The sequence below is a fragment of the Ochotona princeps genome, chromosome 21 (genome assembly GCF_030435755.1).
Source record: "Ochotona princeps isolate mOchPri1 chromosome 21, mOchPri1.hap1, whole genome shotgun sequence".
Lineage (NCBI taxonomy): Eukaryota > Metazoa > Chordata > Mammalia > Lagomorpha > Ochotonidae > Ochotona > Ochotona princeps.
The window spans coordinates 42,827,333-42,842,834 of record NC_080852.1 but is presented as its reverse complement, the minus strand read 5'-3'; the positions used below and the strand labels follow the sequence as shown (position 1 = coordinate 42,842,834).

At 46.2% G+C, this 15,502-nt stretch overlaps 1 protein-coding gene across 2 annotated transcripts in view; it reads left to right on the top strand.

Moving 5' to 3' along the window:
• The first annotated feature begins 5,444 nt into the window (after window positions 1–5,444).
• CHL1 (cell adhesion molecule L1 like) overlaps window positions 5,445–15,502 on the top strand; it is a 117,710-nt gene continuing 107,652 nt past the window's right edge. For both annotated transcript variants that reach the window (XM_058678960.1, XM_058678959.1), the window contains exon 1: window positions 5,445–5,638. The gene's annotated coding sequence lies outside the window, so the exon portion shown is untranslated. The remainder of the gene's footprint in view (window positions 5,639–15,502) is intronic.

Here is a 15,502-nt window from a genome sequence, read left to right as displayed (position 1 = left end):
TGCATTTCCTGGGAATCTTGTCAGATTTTCAGTGTATCTGGATTTTGGAGTATACCAGTTATAGATATAACTGGATTCCAACATATTAGCAGGTTTCTAAAACATCTAATTTGCATTTTATTTGGGTAGCATTTGCTACAAAGTTGTGTTTTTTATATATTTTATTGATATAGATATTTATTTCTCAAGGGATATGAAATAAAAGCATGCCATTTATTTTCTAGATGAAGCACTTTGTTACATCATGTTATTTATGCTTTTACCTTTTGATTTTTCTCTCTTCTTGGTGCTTTTGCCATGGTAGATATATGGCATTTTTTATATGTGTTAAATTCTCTCAATGTTTACTTCATAAAGTAAACTTTTAAGAGTGTAAAGCACCTCACAAAAATGCATTTTGTACCACACCTTTACAATTAAACATTAGATTATTGTGAAAACATGTAAATTTTATCTTTGTTCTGCCCCTGGCAACTAACTTTCACACAAGAGCACAGGTGTCTGTGATGTCTGATGAAATGCTGTAGGGAGATCCTTGCTTCTTTTTTCTGTTTTTTCTTTTTAAGATTTATTTTATTTTCATTGCAAAGTCAGATATACAGAGAGGAGGAGAAGCAGAGAGGAAGAGCTTTCGTCCGATGATTCACTCCCCAAGTGGCTGCAATGGCTGGTGCTACGCCAATCCGAAGCCAGGAGCCAGGAACTTCTTTCCGGGTCTCCCACGCAAATGCAGGTTCCCAAGGCTTTGGGCCGTCCTCGACTGCTTTCCCAGGCTACAAGCAGGGAGCTGCATGGGAAGCAGGGCTGCTGGAATTAGAACCATAGCCCATGTGGGATCCCAGCGTGTTCAAGAAGAGAATTGTAGCCATTATGCACTGCGCCGGCCCAAGATCCTTGTTTCTTTCGGAGTATTGAGTCTAGTCCTCAAACAGCTGTCAGCCAAGAGTGGAAACTTTAAATTAGCAGTCCAATTTTGAGGATAAAAGCTGAACTTCCCCACATCGCTCTCACTAGACAAAGCAGATGAAACCAGTGAGATTTGTGAGAGTGAAGGCAAACTCCAGGATGTAAGGTGTTTACCAATCAGGTCTGTCTGCATCCGCAATGGTTTTCTTCTGGGCAGGCTCAGAACATAAAACATACTTCCTCTTAAGCATTCTCAAATTTATGTAGATTTTTAAGTTCTTTATTTTTGAGTGAACTAGCTGTATTTATCCTATTGTATTTGTACATGCAAATGGTTAAGCATTTTGCATTCGAATCGGTAGGCAGCCCTTTTACTAAGTCATAATTTAACTATCTCTTTCTTCCTATTGAGGTGATGCAAAATTTGGATCTAAAAAGAGAATTTTTATTTTTATCTGGTTGAGCTGGTCTTTCTATAAAGTCTTTGCAGGCTTCTTGGGTTGTACTAACTATAACACATTAAGAGAAATCAGCATCTGTGATAAGTGATGTGTTTTTATTCAGGAAATACCTTTGTATATAACATGATATTTTTCATATATGTGTGATAATGTGCATTTTCTTAAAATTTTTTTAAAAATTCCATTCTATTATTATTTACACAATTGAAAAAGATGCATTCCCATGTGGGCCTCTGATTAGTGTGGGGAGGGTGGAAGTAGAGAGGAAGGTGGGTGGGACAAAGGTTTTGCTTCTTTTAATTCTCCTGGTTTGTTAGTGAGGAGGGGGCGGAGACTGCTCCTTGCTGTCAAACTTCAGTATTGGGTATGGAGGACAGTCGTTTGATGATACCCCAGAGACCTTGATGTTCTCTGAGGTTGGAAATTGTCTGCTTTACTAGGAGATAGAACAAGGCCTTTTGGCTTCTAAATAAAATGGTAGAAGAATCTTGGACACTTGCTCACATGTTTAGCACATTTGCTCTTTATTTCAGGGATCCCAGATGAGTCCTCTGGGTCAGTCCATGGAGGCAGGGCATTGAGGTGGGTGGGAAGAGGGGAACAGAGGCTGGCTGGCTGGAGTGTACTCCCCACCTACTATGCAGGCTCTGGTTGGCCAGCTGAGCAGCAGGTAGCCTGTGGTAGGCAGAAGGAGGGGAGGGTTCCTGCTTGTCTTATTGTTGCTCTTATTGCAGACAGCATAGCAGCATTGGTGAGGGATAGATGTTACAACAGACATGCTAAGTTAGGGTGAAGGATAGAGCTTACAATACACAAGGGCCCAAGGGAGGCCGCGTGTAGGCTCTGACATCACAGCCATTGCTCTCTAGCAGTTCTTATGTTACCCTTCACAGTGATGGATGGCTTCAGCATAACCAGAGGGAATGGAAAATCCAACTGGGATTTTAATCCAAGATTAGTCATAAGAGAGACTGGGAAGTACAGTTTTTAGGAGGCCATGGGCCTGGGGCAAAGAAGTTAACCTGTCTGGGGTGAGGGGCTGAGGGAGGAAGCAGCAGCACCACCGACTTTGAGGGCTGCCTCTAACACCTCTCTTCCTCTAATATGTTTCCTTTGCACCCAGTGGACTCTGCAACAGGAGGCAGCAAATGAGGGGGTAAACTCAGTCTCTCAGGGTGGCTGTTTGAGTCTGCAGGGCAATCCTGTCCCCTGAAATCACCACTACTTCAAAGTGTCTGCTTCATTTGTTGTAACAAAATTGGAATAAATAAAATCTTTTCAGAAGTGGCAAGGGATTGTCATATCCTGAGTGAGGCAAGCCTAAGAATCAGAGACATTGTAATGCAGTACAGGTCACTAGTCAGTTGCACAGACTGGAAGATATTTCATAATCTCAGTTTCCTCACTTACAAAAAAGAAAAGTGGGAAAGGAAATGTCATTTGGGGTCCTTTCCAGAATGGGAAGTGTTACATTGGAAACAGAGAGGTGGGGACAAAATCTCCATTCTCCAAAAATTCTAGGACTTACCCTACAGGTAGGAAGTTATCCTACAATCCACTGCACAGGTATTTAAAATAAGATTGTCTATGATGGGGTGGTGGCGGGAAACAGCTTTTCAACTTGCACAAGTGACCCTCCAAGGGATGTCTTGAAGCGTGAGGTCTGACCACAACCCACCATCCCAGCTATGTGAGTGCAACTCTGTGACCAAACCCTTTGAGAATCCACAGAGTATTCCAACTCCATGGCATTTGAGTGCTTGGTTTCACATGCTAGACCACTTCTTCAATTGCTCCAGGATGGTTCCCTCTGATTTTTCATACATGTCCCTTTGTTCTCTTATTAAAGGACAAGGTGCAGGGATATCGACTGTCTGCAGTTAAGGGGGTCGTTAGCTTTGCTAATATCCAAGCCAGCAGTGACTGCTTTGTACATCCAGTTTGTCTTTGAAGGGCCTTTTCTCAAGGGAACATCCTCGTCCCTGTGTCACAGGCTTATCCAGGAAACCTTTGGAACTGCTAGATTGAAATGTTGCTTCCAAAACTCCTGCGCTTAGCTAGATAGTTTTTCTAGGAGTGATGCCATATCACTAGCCACTTGGCACTGCCAAAAGGCACAGTTCTTCCACTGGCCCTGCTCTGGGAATGGACCCAAATGATGGTTCAGGCTGCGGACAGGCAGTAAATCAGCAACACAAGCTGAAAAAAAACCCTCCAGTTTTTTAATAGCTTTTATCTTTCTTCCAGATGACTGGCCTATCTCTCTCCTCACCTTCTGCTTCTTCTTAGGGGAGAAGCTCCTACCCCTTCTTTCCTGGATGATTGGATTTTCCCTTTACATTGCCTTTTTAATTGTGGGAGAGAAAACCCACACCTTTCAGGGCTAATGCCATCCAATTTTCACAACTCGAAAGAATGTGTAGCCTCTCCCAGGCACCTGTGTGCTACCATGCACAGTAGTCTGGGATTGTTTGTCAAGTGGGAAATGGGTTTGAACAGAGTGTCAGACAGTAGGATCAGGGTCATGAGAGGGTCTGAAGCAGTAACGGAAGGTATCTTTCCGCTGCAAACATCAGCTTGCCTTTGGGTTCCAACAAACTCAGGCCCCGACTTTGTGAACTGCTTTGGCCAAGAAACCTTGATCTGTTGACTGTAACTGAGGATTTATTGGTAATGTGAATCCATCATTGTGATGAAAGCATTTGCCTTCATTTTTGACTCCTGTAAAACTATGGTTCTTCTTTGGTTCCTCATTCTCCTACACCCTCCCCTTCCCTCCCTTCCTCCTTTTTTCCTTTACCCATCTTTTCCTGTCTGGTTTCTTTCTTAAAATTGGATTGCCTGGGGTAAAGTGTATTGTCTATAAGCTGCCTTAATTACTGTTTCTGGAAGCTGTGGGTGTCTGTTATTTCCTCATTTATATGCAGTATCAGAGGCTCAGAAGGCTGTCTGCCATTTTCCTTTCTGATATTGGACACTCAATGTTGTGCTCTGGATGTTTGATTTAAAGTGCAGTGCCTTGCTAGCGCGTTTCCCATGGTGTTCTGACGCTTGCCCAGTGACTGTTTTGGCAGGTGCTTTCCCTGGGTGGGGATGTAGCGCAGCAGACTTGAAGTCGATCACTACATCCACAGGGACCACTGAGCTGCATTTTGAGGAGCGCTCTGTGGTCTGGCCAGCATGGAGTTTCCAGTCTTTTTTTCTTCAGAGCTCTCTGGAAGGTGCTGCTCAGACAGGATCGCCTTTGTCTCCTGTGGCCTTTTGACCTTGGAAGTGTTTTTCCAACAGGCACAGAAGTTTCCCTGTTGGAATTTTATTCAGTACCCTTTGTTTCTGTGTTAGAAAACATGCCACATGAATAATGACACCTCAGCAGCACAATTTAAGCTTCATACAAATCCTGCTCTCACTTGCATTTTCAGTTTGCCGAAGCAAACTGGTAAAGAATGGTGCCCACACACGAACGGAGGGAAGGGTGCCCCCCGAGGTTAGGAGCTATTAAAAGTCCATTTATTTGCTCTCAAGGTATTTCATTCAGCTGCTTCTGAGTTTTCTCCCCTTGCACCTCAGGGTGATGCCCCAGAGCTGGGGCATTGAGGTGTGCATGCTCAGCACCTTCCACCAGAACCTCAGGGCCCTGGGCAGCATCCTCTCCGCCTCAAGGAGAACTTCACTCCGGTGGGGACAAATTAAAGGGATTTACAGATAACTTGTGCAGCAGCCAGAGGCTTTGTCGTATTTGAGACTCTAAATAACCATTTCCTGTTGTTGTGTCCTTTAAAGGCAGCAGAAAAGGCTTTTTGCGTGGAAGCGGGGATGTGAGGCTACTGGTCATAAATCAACAGAGAATAAGTCGGGGAAAAGGTTATGTAACCATATGGCAAAATTACCGACTGAATATTGGGGCAACGTTGGAAAGGGTGAATGGAAGGTTTTCCAACATTTGCGTGTACTGGCCTGACGGCTTAGGAGGCGGCATCTTCTGTAGATTCAGCAGCAAGCTCCCCCCCTTCCCCGGAAAGAGCCGGGAAGCAGAGACTGGCATTCAGCCCGCCAAGCACCACACCCCTCCGCGGCTCAGCTCTGGTGAAACCCTGGCTGGCGGTCGTGCGCGGAATAAGAACCGTGAGAAACCTCAGGGAGGGGCCCCAGCAAGATTCCTCGTTTTCGTGGGGGCAGAGATCTCACCTCGCTGGACCACGAGATACCGAAAAATGAGCAGCGAAGTTTCGGCTTCCACCTGAGAGCAAGGCTTAGCTGCGTTCCGCGAGGTGGGTCAGGGAGGGGTGCTGGGCGCTGGTTCCGCGGGAACCTCCCCCGGGTCCTCCCTTAGGGCCTCCCCGAGCTGCGCCTCGGCCCGGACCCATTCCCTACTGCAGATCGGCTCTGTGCACACGTCCCCGGGGACAGGATCGCAAGGCGCCAGGACGCTCAGGTGTGCGGGAGGGGCGCGCGCGTCGTCCTGCCGGCCCCATTCTCCCGGGCCGTTGACCAGGTCGGGGCGTGACACCAGGCTGGGTTTGCTAGCGGGAGAGCTGGGCGAAGGGTCGGGGCGCAGCGAACGCTCCTGGGTCGGAAATCCTTTTCCCAGACCGGCCAGGAACAAGCTGGGCTTGATCATGCAAGGTTGACGGAGGGAGGAGGGGCCCCAGCTATCCTCTCCATTTTCAGGAGTGGGAATCCTGACCTACACCTTGTGGTACAGTAGGTCTCCAGGAGGTTAGCTGTCTGCGGGAGCCTGGTGTCAGTCCTGGCCTCGGCACCCAACCCTGTCCATCTCTAAGCTCTTGGGATTCGTGGCGGGTTTTTAAGAGGATCCTAGGTCAAGGTGGGGTGTGGGGTCCTCGAAAGCTGAAGACCTGCCTTGGGCGTCCCCCCGCTGTGGTGGTCATAACCAGAAAATGGGGAGGGTGCGTACTCTCTTCTGCAGACCCCTGTAGGGGCGAGCGCTAGACTGGTTGCCATGGTTCCCGGCTGCTGGGCGCGGGGAGCAGTGCCAGCCCTGGCGACCCTTCCTCTTTGTGCGGCGCCTACCCCCTGCCCCCACATCTCTCTCTCTCTGTCCCTGTCTCTGTCTCCATTTCACTCTCCTGCGTGGGGAGTAGAGAGGAACAGATTGGGTTGGAGCTCAGGGATTGGAGCGGGAGGCTGGGAGCGCCCAGTCCTCCCTGAGCTCCATGAGCCTCATTCCTATCACCCGGGCAGGCTGAGGATCTTGCCTGGAGCCAGAAGCCGTCGCCGCGTGGGCCCAGGTGCGCAGCCCAGGTACCCTGGTGCCCAGCAGGGCAGAGAGCAGGGAGGATGCAGAGTGGGTGCGTGGGCGGGAGGGCGGAGCTCGACCCGCACCAGGGACTGGCATCTACCGGACAGGTGCAGCAGCACCGCGGGGTGCTTGGCGTGGGTGTGGCTGGCCTAGCACTTGGTTCAGCGCCCCGCAGGGACGAGCCAGGTGGGGGTTTCCATGCGCATATGGGTTGAATTAGGCCTCAGGCCTACTGCTGGATCCTGCAGTGCAGAGTCTGAGGGCTTCCACGTGGGTTGGGATTTCAGCTCCACCATCGCTGAGCTTTCTCAATAGTGACGGTATCAACTTGCGCACCAGGTTGTCGCACGACTGGGCAGAGATAGTCCAGGCTGGCGGGCTCAGCCCTGACACACAACACACCTGGAAATTTGGTCACCGGAGATCTAGCAGTACTGCCAATGCTGATAGCTCCTCCATTTCGTTAGGTTCAGCGAGTTATTTCTTGGCATCGTCAGTGCAGGCAGGTTTCTGTTCTCTAATTTTGGAGGATAATCTCAATTCATGTGGTCATTCCCGCCTTAGTCCCACAGAAAGGAAGTAGCCAATTGCAGGGCACTGGTTCGCAGTGAATCCATGCAGAGGGAAACTGGAACAGTTGCCCTGGGGAACCTTGGAACCAAGAAAATGAAAAGCTAGCTCCACGGCTTTGTGTGTGGGATTTCCCACTCCTTGAGGTGACAACAGGACTTGGTTCTGGATTCTGGTGGATCCGCAGCACCACCTGTTGTACTCTTGTGTGCCACACTGGGTCTCCCTCCATGCCAGTTTCCAAATGTCACAGGAGAATAAATGGAGACAGATTATTAGTAGCAAGCCTGGCACTTCCTGGTCTTTCAGGGTTTGCCTGTGCCAGACCATGGTGATTCCCGAAGGAAGGGCTGCATCCTGCGTGGGAGCCCTCCAGCCCTGGAGATGTCCCCTCCCTGGTGATGTGCACACTTCCTGCCCTGCAATGAGCAGGTTTCCACTAAAATTTAAAAGGCCATCCTCTTTTTAAGATGCAGACACAGCTTACTGTATTTAAGTAAAGCCAGGAGGGTAGCATCAACCTGAAGATTTTTCGTGACTTTTATGTTAGATAGAGTTTAATTTTCTAATGACTTCTGAAGTCTTTGAAAATAGGAGTTCATTTCAAACAATATGGCTGTGTTGAAATAATTTAACCTGATTTACTTTGTGGAGACCTGAAGGTGATTTTTTTTTAAAATATTGAGGCAAAGCATAGTGAGAAGAAATACTGAAGAGAACACTTGTCAGAGAGGCAGCCTTTGAGCCTTAAGCCAGATTAGAGACATCAGGATCTCATGCATGTAGGTATGGGCTCTCCTCCTTCCTGCTGAGAGAAAGGCTTCCTATGCCAGAGGTACCTACAGCTTCCCTCAGAGGTCTTTAAATGGCCCCGTTGTGGTGTGGAGGGTTTTTTCTGTCCTGGTATAGGTTGGAGGTTCTCTCTGTCCTGGTGTAGATGTGCATGGTCTCTCTGTGGTGGTATAGGTTGGAGGTTCTCTCTGTGGTGGTTTAGGTTGGAGGTTCTCTCTGTCCTGGTGTAGGTTGGAGGTTCACTCTGTGATGGGGTAGGTGTGTAGCTTCTCTGTGTTGGTGTAGGTTGGAGGTTCTCTCTGTGGTGGTATAGGTTGGAGGTTCTCTCTGTGGTGGTATAGGTTGGAGGTTCACTCTGTGGTGGGGTAGGTGTGTAGCTTCTCTCTGTCCTGGTGTAGATGTGCATGGTCTCTCTGTGGTGGTATAGGTTGGAGGTTCACTCTGTGGTGGTGTAGGTTGGAGGTTCACTCTGTGTTGGTGTAGGTGTGTAGCTTGTCTCTGTCCTGGTGTAGGTGTATAGCTTGTCTCTGTCCTGGTGTAGGTTGGAGGCTCTCTCTGTCCTGGTGTAGGTGTGCAGGTTCTCTCTGTGTTGGTGTAGGTGTGCAGGTTCTCTCTGTGGTGGTATAGGTTGGAGGTTCTCTCTGTCCTGGTGTAGGTTGGAGGTTCTCTCTGTCCTGGTGTAGGTTGGAGGTTCACTCTGTGGTGGGGTAGGTGTGTAGCTTCTCTCTGTCCTGGTGTAGATGTGCATGGTCTCTCTGTGGTGGTATAGGTTGGAGGTTCACTCTGTGTTGGTGTAGGTTGGAGGATCTGTCTGTGGTGGTGTAGGTGTGTAGCTTGTCTCTGTCCTGGTGTAGGTTGGAGGTTCTCTATGTGTTGGTGTAGGTATGCAGGGTCTCTCTGTGGTGGTGTAGGTTGGAGGGTCTGTCTGTCCTGGTATAGGTGTGTAACTTTTCTCTGTGCTGGTGTAGGTGTGCAGGGTCTCTCTGTGGTGGTATAGGTTGGAGGTTCTCTCTGTGCTGGTGTAGGTATGGAGTCTCCCTCTCCTCCTCAGAGTGTAGTTTTTCTCCTCATTTATGGAGTCAAGTTGTACAGATTCCTTCCCTTAGGGAAGGGGAGCAACCTTTTTCAGGTCATTGAGAAAGTGTTAAACCCATCATGTTTCGTTTCTTCCTTCTACATGTTTCTACAATCCCCCACAGAGAAACTTCCTGCTTCGCCTTCAGCTTCTTTTACAAAAAGGTTTATATTTTTGTTCTTCCTAAATATTCCTCTATCCAGAGAAGTATCTTGGGGTAATACAGATTAATGTCCTTCCTACATTTTCTTCAGAGCTGACACATGGGCACAGGATTCTTGTGGCCATTCTCTTGTGTCTGTCCTACGGTGTTCAGAGGTAACCTGAGAAAATATTGTCCCGTGCAGTCCAGGGGGCTGATCCATTGTACACTCAGGATGGACTGAAGCCCTGGGTACTCCATACACCTGTCGTGAGGTGAAGCAACCATTTGTAGCTGAGAAAGAGCCACTAGGTAACAGAGCTTACGGCATCCCAAGTGGATGACAGCTGTCAGCACATACCGCTTCCAGCAGTGGCAGGGACATTGCTTTGGGTTTGGCTTGTGCAAGACGACTCTCTCATCTCCACGGCGCAAATGCCACCTCTGAACGACAGCTCTAGGGATCTCTGACAACATGTCATTTGCATACTGTTTCCCAGGATTTTTGGCATTTTGTGTTTCATTTATCAGAGATTATTTTATGTTTTGAGTGACGGCAGCTAATGGTGGGATAGAATCTAATGTATTTTAGAAGCAAGAATTTTGCTTTCATCTTTTTTGTGTTTTCTGCAAAAATCCAAGCAGTCATGTGTCTGGGAGGCTCAAGTAAGTCCAAGACAAAGGGTGACATGAGAACACAGGAGGTTGTGCGAGGGTGAGTCCTGAACTCAGGAGCTAATTGACATGCAGAGGTGTCAGGAGAGGACGCGCCCCTCCCTGACCAAAGCCTGCTTCACAGCACACCACGGTGTCTGATTAAATCAGTGCTCCTTGTTATTTTGTCAGACCAAGACTGAGAATGCTGTAGTTTCAATTATGAACATTTTGATTACAGCTTCATTCTAACTAATTCAGCCTGAAGAGAATGCAATTATTATGGTGATTTACATACAATATGCTAAGTTAACACAGCTAATGAGTGAAACCGTAATATTCTTTTTATTCATTCCTGGAAAAATATTGTGCTAAGCATTCTTTCAAAGAAGAGATTACACGTTCGCCGGCATTTTGTGTCTGCCTACAAGTGGACCTGGCACCGAGTTGTATTCTCTGCTCGGAAGTGAAATATCGCGTTTTGATGATCACGTGTGTCCACCCGGCACGGGGTGGGCAGACACAATTCTTTAGTTAATTATGTGGGGTGCTTTCTCCTTTCTGAACATCTTTATTTGGGAAAAGCTTTTGCATTTTCTAATTTTGGAGGCCGGCTAACACCTTAAACATTACTAATTACTGCATTTTATTTTATGTGTGTCGCAATAGTGTAGTTAGTTAATTACAGCTTTCTCATTAGCACCATGTAGAGAATAATGAATTAACACATCCCTTTGATCAAAAGAACATCTAAGTTTATCTTCTGAGAATAAAAGTGCTATTGTGCTGCCTAAAGTCACTATAATTTTCCCAAGAAACAAATTGGTGGAATTCTGCAGCCAGGTTAGCAGGCTGATGGATGATACAGGCTGATCACCCGCAGGACTAGAGCTCGGTGGTTGCCTGGCAACCCGGTGTGACTCTGCGATTCTCTTGGTGCATTTATCCAGTAAACTAGAAAATTCTGTTTTGTTAACAAATATTTTTAGTCAGTGCACAAATAGACCATAACTAATTGAGGTTTTATATATTGTGGATAAAAAAATGATCCTTCTTACTTTCTTATTGAGTTTACATAATAAAAATACAAAGAAGCAAATTATGACTTCCGTTTTTAAAGTTTTCTCTGAGAAATGCTTATTTCATCTAGAAGAATATTGAGAGTCAAATTACTAGCAATGTGGTTGTGTTTGTATGCATAATTTCAGCAAGAGTTGTGAGCAGCCTCTGAGGTGAGGGAATTCTTCAGAAGTCATGGCTTCCTCGATGAGCTGAGCAGCGGTAAACTTGGAGTGTGTATAAATACCTCGTTAAGTGATGCCGGCAGATGAGAATACGACCAATGTGCATCGGATCTGCAGTTGTGTGGGTGTGGCCTGTGTCTTGACTGGACTTTCTTCTCCTGTGTTGCTATCACCTCTCCCATCTGAGGAGTGCTGCTCATTTTCTCTGTGATCAGGAAGCGTGTGTGTGTGTGGGGGGGGGGGGGAGCAAAGCAACTGTTCTCATCTGCTGACCTCCATCCTCCTACCTCCAGGAGAACAGCCAGACTGTGTCAGTGTCATCATGCGTCATCAGTGTGCCAGGTCAGTGTCCATCATGCGTGTTCTCTGGATGGGAAGTCTCTTCGGGATCCTCCTGCAAGGCCTGTGTCTGAGGCCGTGGCGGTTCCCGCACATTGGTGCTGGCTTAGTACACTGGCTGCACAGCCCAACCACCAGGGTTCAGTGCCAAAGTGTGCCGTCTTGGAGCTGTATATTCTTGGCCAAACAATTGCAAGTTCTTTGAGACTGAGTAAAATCAGTTCTTGCATTCAGTGAACCACACTGACACAGAATAATTTGACCAGATCCAGACCCAGGTATTCAGATTCCAGTGACTTTTGAATTCCGAATGCATGTGTATTTTTCCTTAAAGATTCAATTAAGAGAGAAGAGTTGTTATTGAATAAGAAGCAATTGCTTGAGACTTTCAACCATATTGCTGTTTTTATGTAGTATAAAGAAACATAGACTTGCTGTTTCTAAATTGAAGCCTCCATAGTGTCCTTGGAATCCAAACCATTACTCTTTGAACCAGATCTAGCTGATAGGAAATGGCTCCAGACCAGTGGGCTTTCGGGTAAGGACAGGCTGCATAGACTGTGTCAGGTGGCCAGACTCAGATCTTGTCCAGGGTGGCCAAAGCCTAGCAGTGAGAGCAGGGAGCCAGGTGGGAGTGGCTTGAGAGTCTTTCTCCTGGAATAGAGCAGTGTGGGGGAAGAATCTTGGCAAAACTGGAAGGCTGGCTGCTTGTAGGAAGTGAATGATGGTGGAGAGGAGGGACAAATTGGAATCAACAAAAACCGTGCCAAACAGAATCACTGAGTTTGCATTTAGGGGTACTCTCTTTCTCCTTCTTCCCCAGTTCTTGCCTTCTTCATTAGCATTGGCCCAGGTGGGCATTAGCTTCTGCCCAGAGGCCAATTTTTGCTGTGATCTCTGGACTTGAAGACAATGTTTCCTGGCAGTGTCTTTGTGTCCTGCAACAGTGCTGATGGGCAGGCTTTTAGGGAAGCCCCTCCCATCTCAGGCTGCACCTGCGAGTGGAGCCTCTGATGCTGGGAGGGACTTCAGCAACCTAAGTCTCTGTCTCTGGAGGGAGGAGATGTGAACCCCAGCGAGGGGGAATTGAGCAGGTACGGACGGGGGGCAATATTGGATGGTTTGATGCTACTGGAGTGAACTCAGCTTGTTGCTGTGTTGGGGCTTTTCACTGAAGAATGGAAAGCAGCAGTGTATCAGCTTATTATGGGACATTGTAGACTGAGGCATTGAGAAGAAATACGCACCTCACGTGCAGAAAAAGTTCACAGGGAGGACACATACTGCTCTTTTCTGAGACTCCAAGTTTGAGACTGCATTTCCATAAATCTAAGGGTTACCTGTGAAGATTTCTATTAAAAATCACAATATCCTGCATTGTTTGAATGCTTCATGCTTTTTAGAGAATTTTCCCCCTCTCATCTTTGATGACATAACGAACAAAAGGAGCAGGTTGTTAGTTAATTTTATGATGACAAAATGTTCATTAGCAGAGTGGGCCACCAGTGTCTGAGCTCAAACACCTGGTTTGTAAACTGGTTCCTATCCAACTCTGCTGCTTTCAGATCTCCTCCGAGGCAGGCAAGTTCTTTTGCACAGCTGTCAGTCAAGCTTTCTTTTTTTTTTTTCTTCTAAGCAAATCCAGAATCATTGTGTGAACTGAGGGCTATAGTGGTCTGAGGGAATACTGAGTATGTCATTAACTATGTTTCCAGGGTTGAAGGTAGGGAGAGCATGTTTTCATAAGACCCCCAAAATTGTAATACTTGGTTTCATGTTTTAGTTTGTTGTGGATCCAGTGAGACACAGACAGCAACCAGTGATTGATTGCAAAAGCATTTATTGACTTCCCAGTGATGTGGCAAGGCCTGACTGGCAGGAGCTGGGACGATGCTGTGAGTATTGTGTGGGCACTGTTCTAGGCTCTATCTCAGTGCTCTGAGGGATGTGATGTGCTTGTGACACTTGGTGTAAGCTGGGAGATGCTAGCCTGCAAGGGGAGAGAAGTGCACTAGCCCAGCACCATGGCTCCATCATGTGGGCTTCAACCATGCTGGAGCATAAAGCTTAGCTTACCAAGAAGTATATTCATTTTTGTGTCAGAAACTCAAGAACTTCCAAAAATTGTTGTATAAGATTGTTCTTTTTGGCACCATGGTGAATCCTTTCTTCAGACTTAAATCCACATACTGCATAGAACATTTAACTCATTGTATGATGAAAAGAAAGAGAAGATATTGCCCCGAATGATAAACTTAGGGCCAAATGAAAATAACAGTGTTACATTCATAATACACACCTGCCTGAATAATATACTCATTTTACACATACACTGTTTTCTTTCCTTAAAGAAGATATGAATGAATTGATTGAAGTAGAAATCACTTCACTGTATTTTATTTTGTGATCTCTGTGGTTCTCAGAGGATCCAGATTTCAAGGGGTGTTCTTTTTTCCCCTAGCATACACATTTCTGAGTGGAATTGATTTGGGCCCAATAGAGTTTGAATACAATTGATTTGTTTCAAGTAACATTAAGAGACCAGTGATGAGCAGCAATTCAGGTACAACTCCTGTGTGTGCTTCTGTGAGTCAAGTTCAAATAAATTAGATTTGACCTAAACCACCATCCACTTAAAGAAAAAGACATTGGAGTGGTGTCATCCAGTTGTACAAAACTGGTATGAGCTGTGTGAGTTGGAAACTGTCTTGCTCACACAAAAGCATCTTCTGAAGATTCGGCCATTCTTGTCCCTCTCCTGTTTCATTAGCAGCAAGCTGAAGATAGACACAATATTCACGGCTGCCTCCCCTGGTGACCAGAGATTGATGAGCTGATGTTTGTACACTGCATTCAAGATAAAGGTACCAGCTATTATTATTACTAATAAACCATTTTTCTCCAGGGTGATTTTGGACAGCAGACGTTAAAAATCCATTATTGTATTTAACCTTAAAACAACCCTCAGCCTAGTATTTACTGCCTCAATTAAGTCTGTCCCCCATTTCCTCTGCCCTACAAATTCAGTTAGTTTGGGTGTACAGAATGATACCATCACAAGTCTGTCTAAACCACGGTGTGGATCCTCTGCTTCAGCGAGAGTAGTTTGGGCTGCACCCCTGTCTCTGCCTTAGGAATGGAGTGGATGCCTGGTTCTGAGCTTTTGTTCAGGTGTTGGCATGATGAGTGAAGTGGGTTTTCCTGGATGGCTGTGCGTGTTCTGGGGACAGAGAAATGTGTGCACAGCTCACACTGACATTGTTCCTGCTCAGGTGGAAAACCAAAGTGATCACTCAGCCATTCCCAGTCCACACACATTAAAAAAGAAGTTTGGGGTCTGAGTTATTAGTTATAAAACTAGATTTTCAGTGACAAAAAATATTGTACTTCACGTACGGCATTAAATTCCACCAATTACAGTTTAATGGTCTTTAAAGATGTTCTAAAATACGGCCTGATTCAGGATAGTGCAGATGTTTTTTACATGTTACCAAGATATTGCTCATTTTCTGCTGAGGCTATTTTACTACTGTAAATCAGATATCAAATATTAATCTGTGACTATCATGATCCTGTCCTGGCTTATCGCCAGTCATCTCCAATGTTTAAATCCTAGTCCCATATTGACAGTTGAGCAAAAGAGCTCTCATAATGTCCTAACTATTTCTAGAAAAATTTCATTACCAGTGTTTCACTATGGAATGAATTTTCTAGCTTGGCCATTGTCCACTCTTAATTTAGAGCGATTCTAACAACCACATCTGCCTCCTTTTCAGTGTTGATAAAAGTATAAACTGAAAGCACATAGGAGGGGAATCATATATTAATTCACACCTACAATCTTTTCAGTGAGAAGACAAGGAGAGATTGATAAAATGCAACTCAGGGGTCATTATGCCCGCATGGATGTTCCTGAGTGGTTAAAAAATCACAAAAGGGCCTGGCACAGTAGCCTAATGGCTAAAGCCCTCACCTTGCATGCGTCGGGATCCAATATGGGTGCCAGTTCGTATCCTGGCTACTCCACTTCCCATCCAGCTTCCTGCTTGTGGCCTG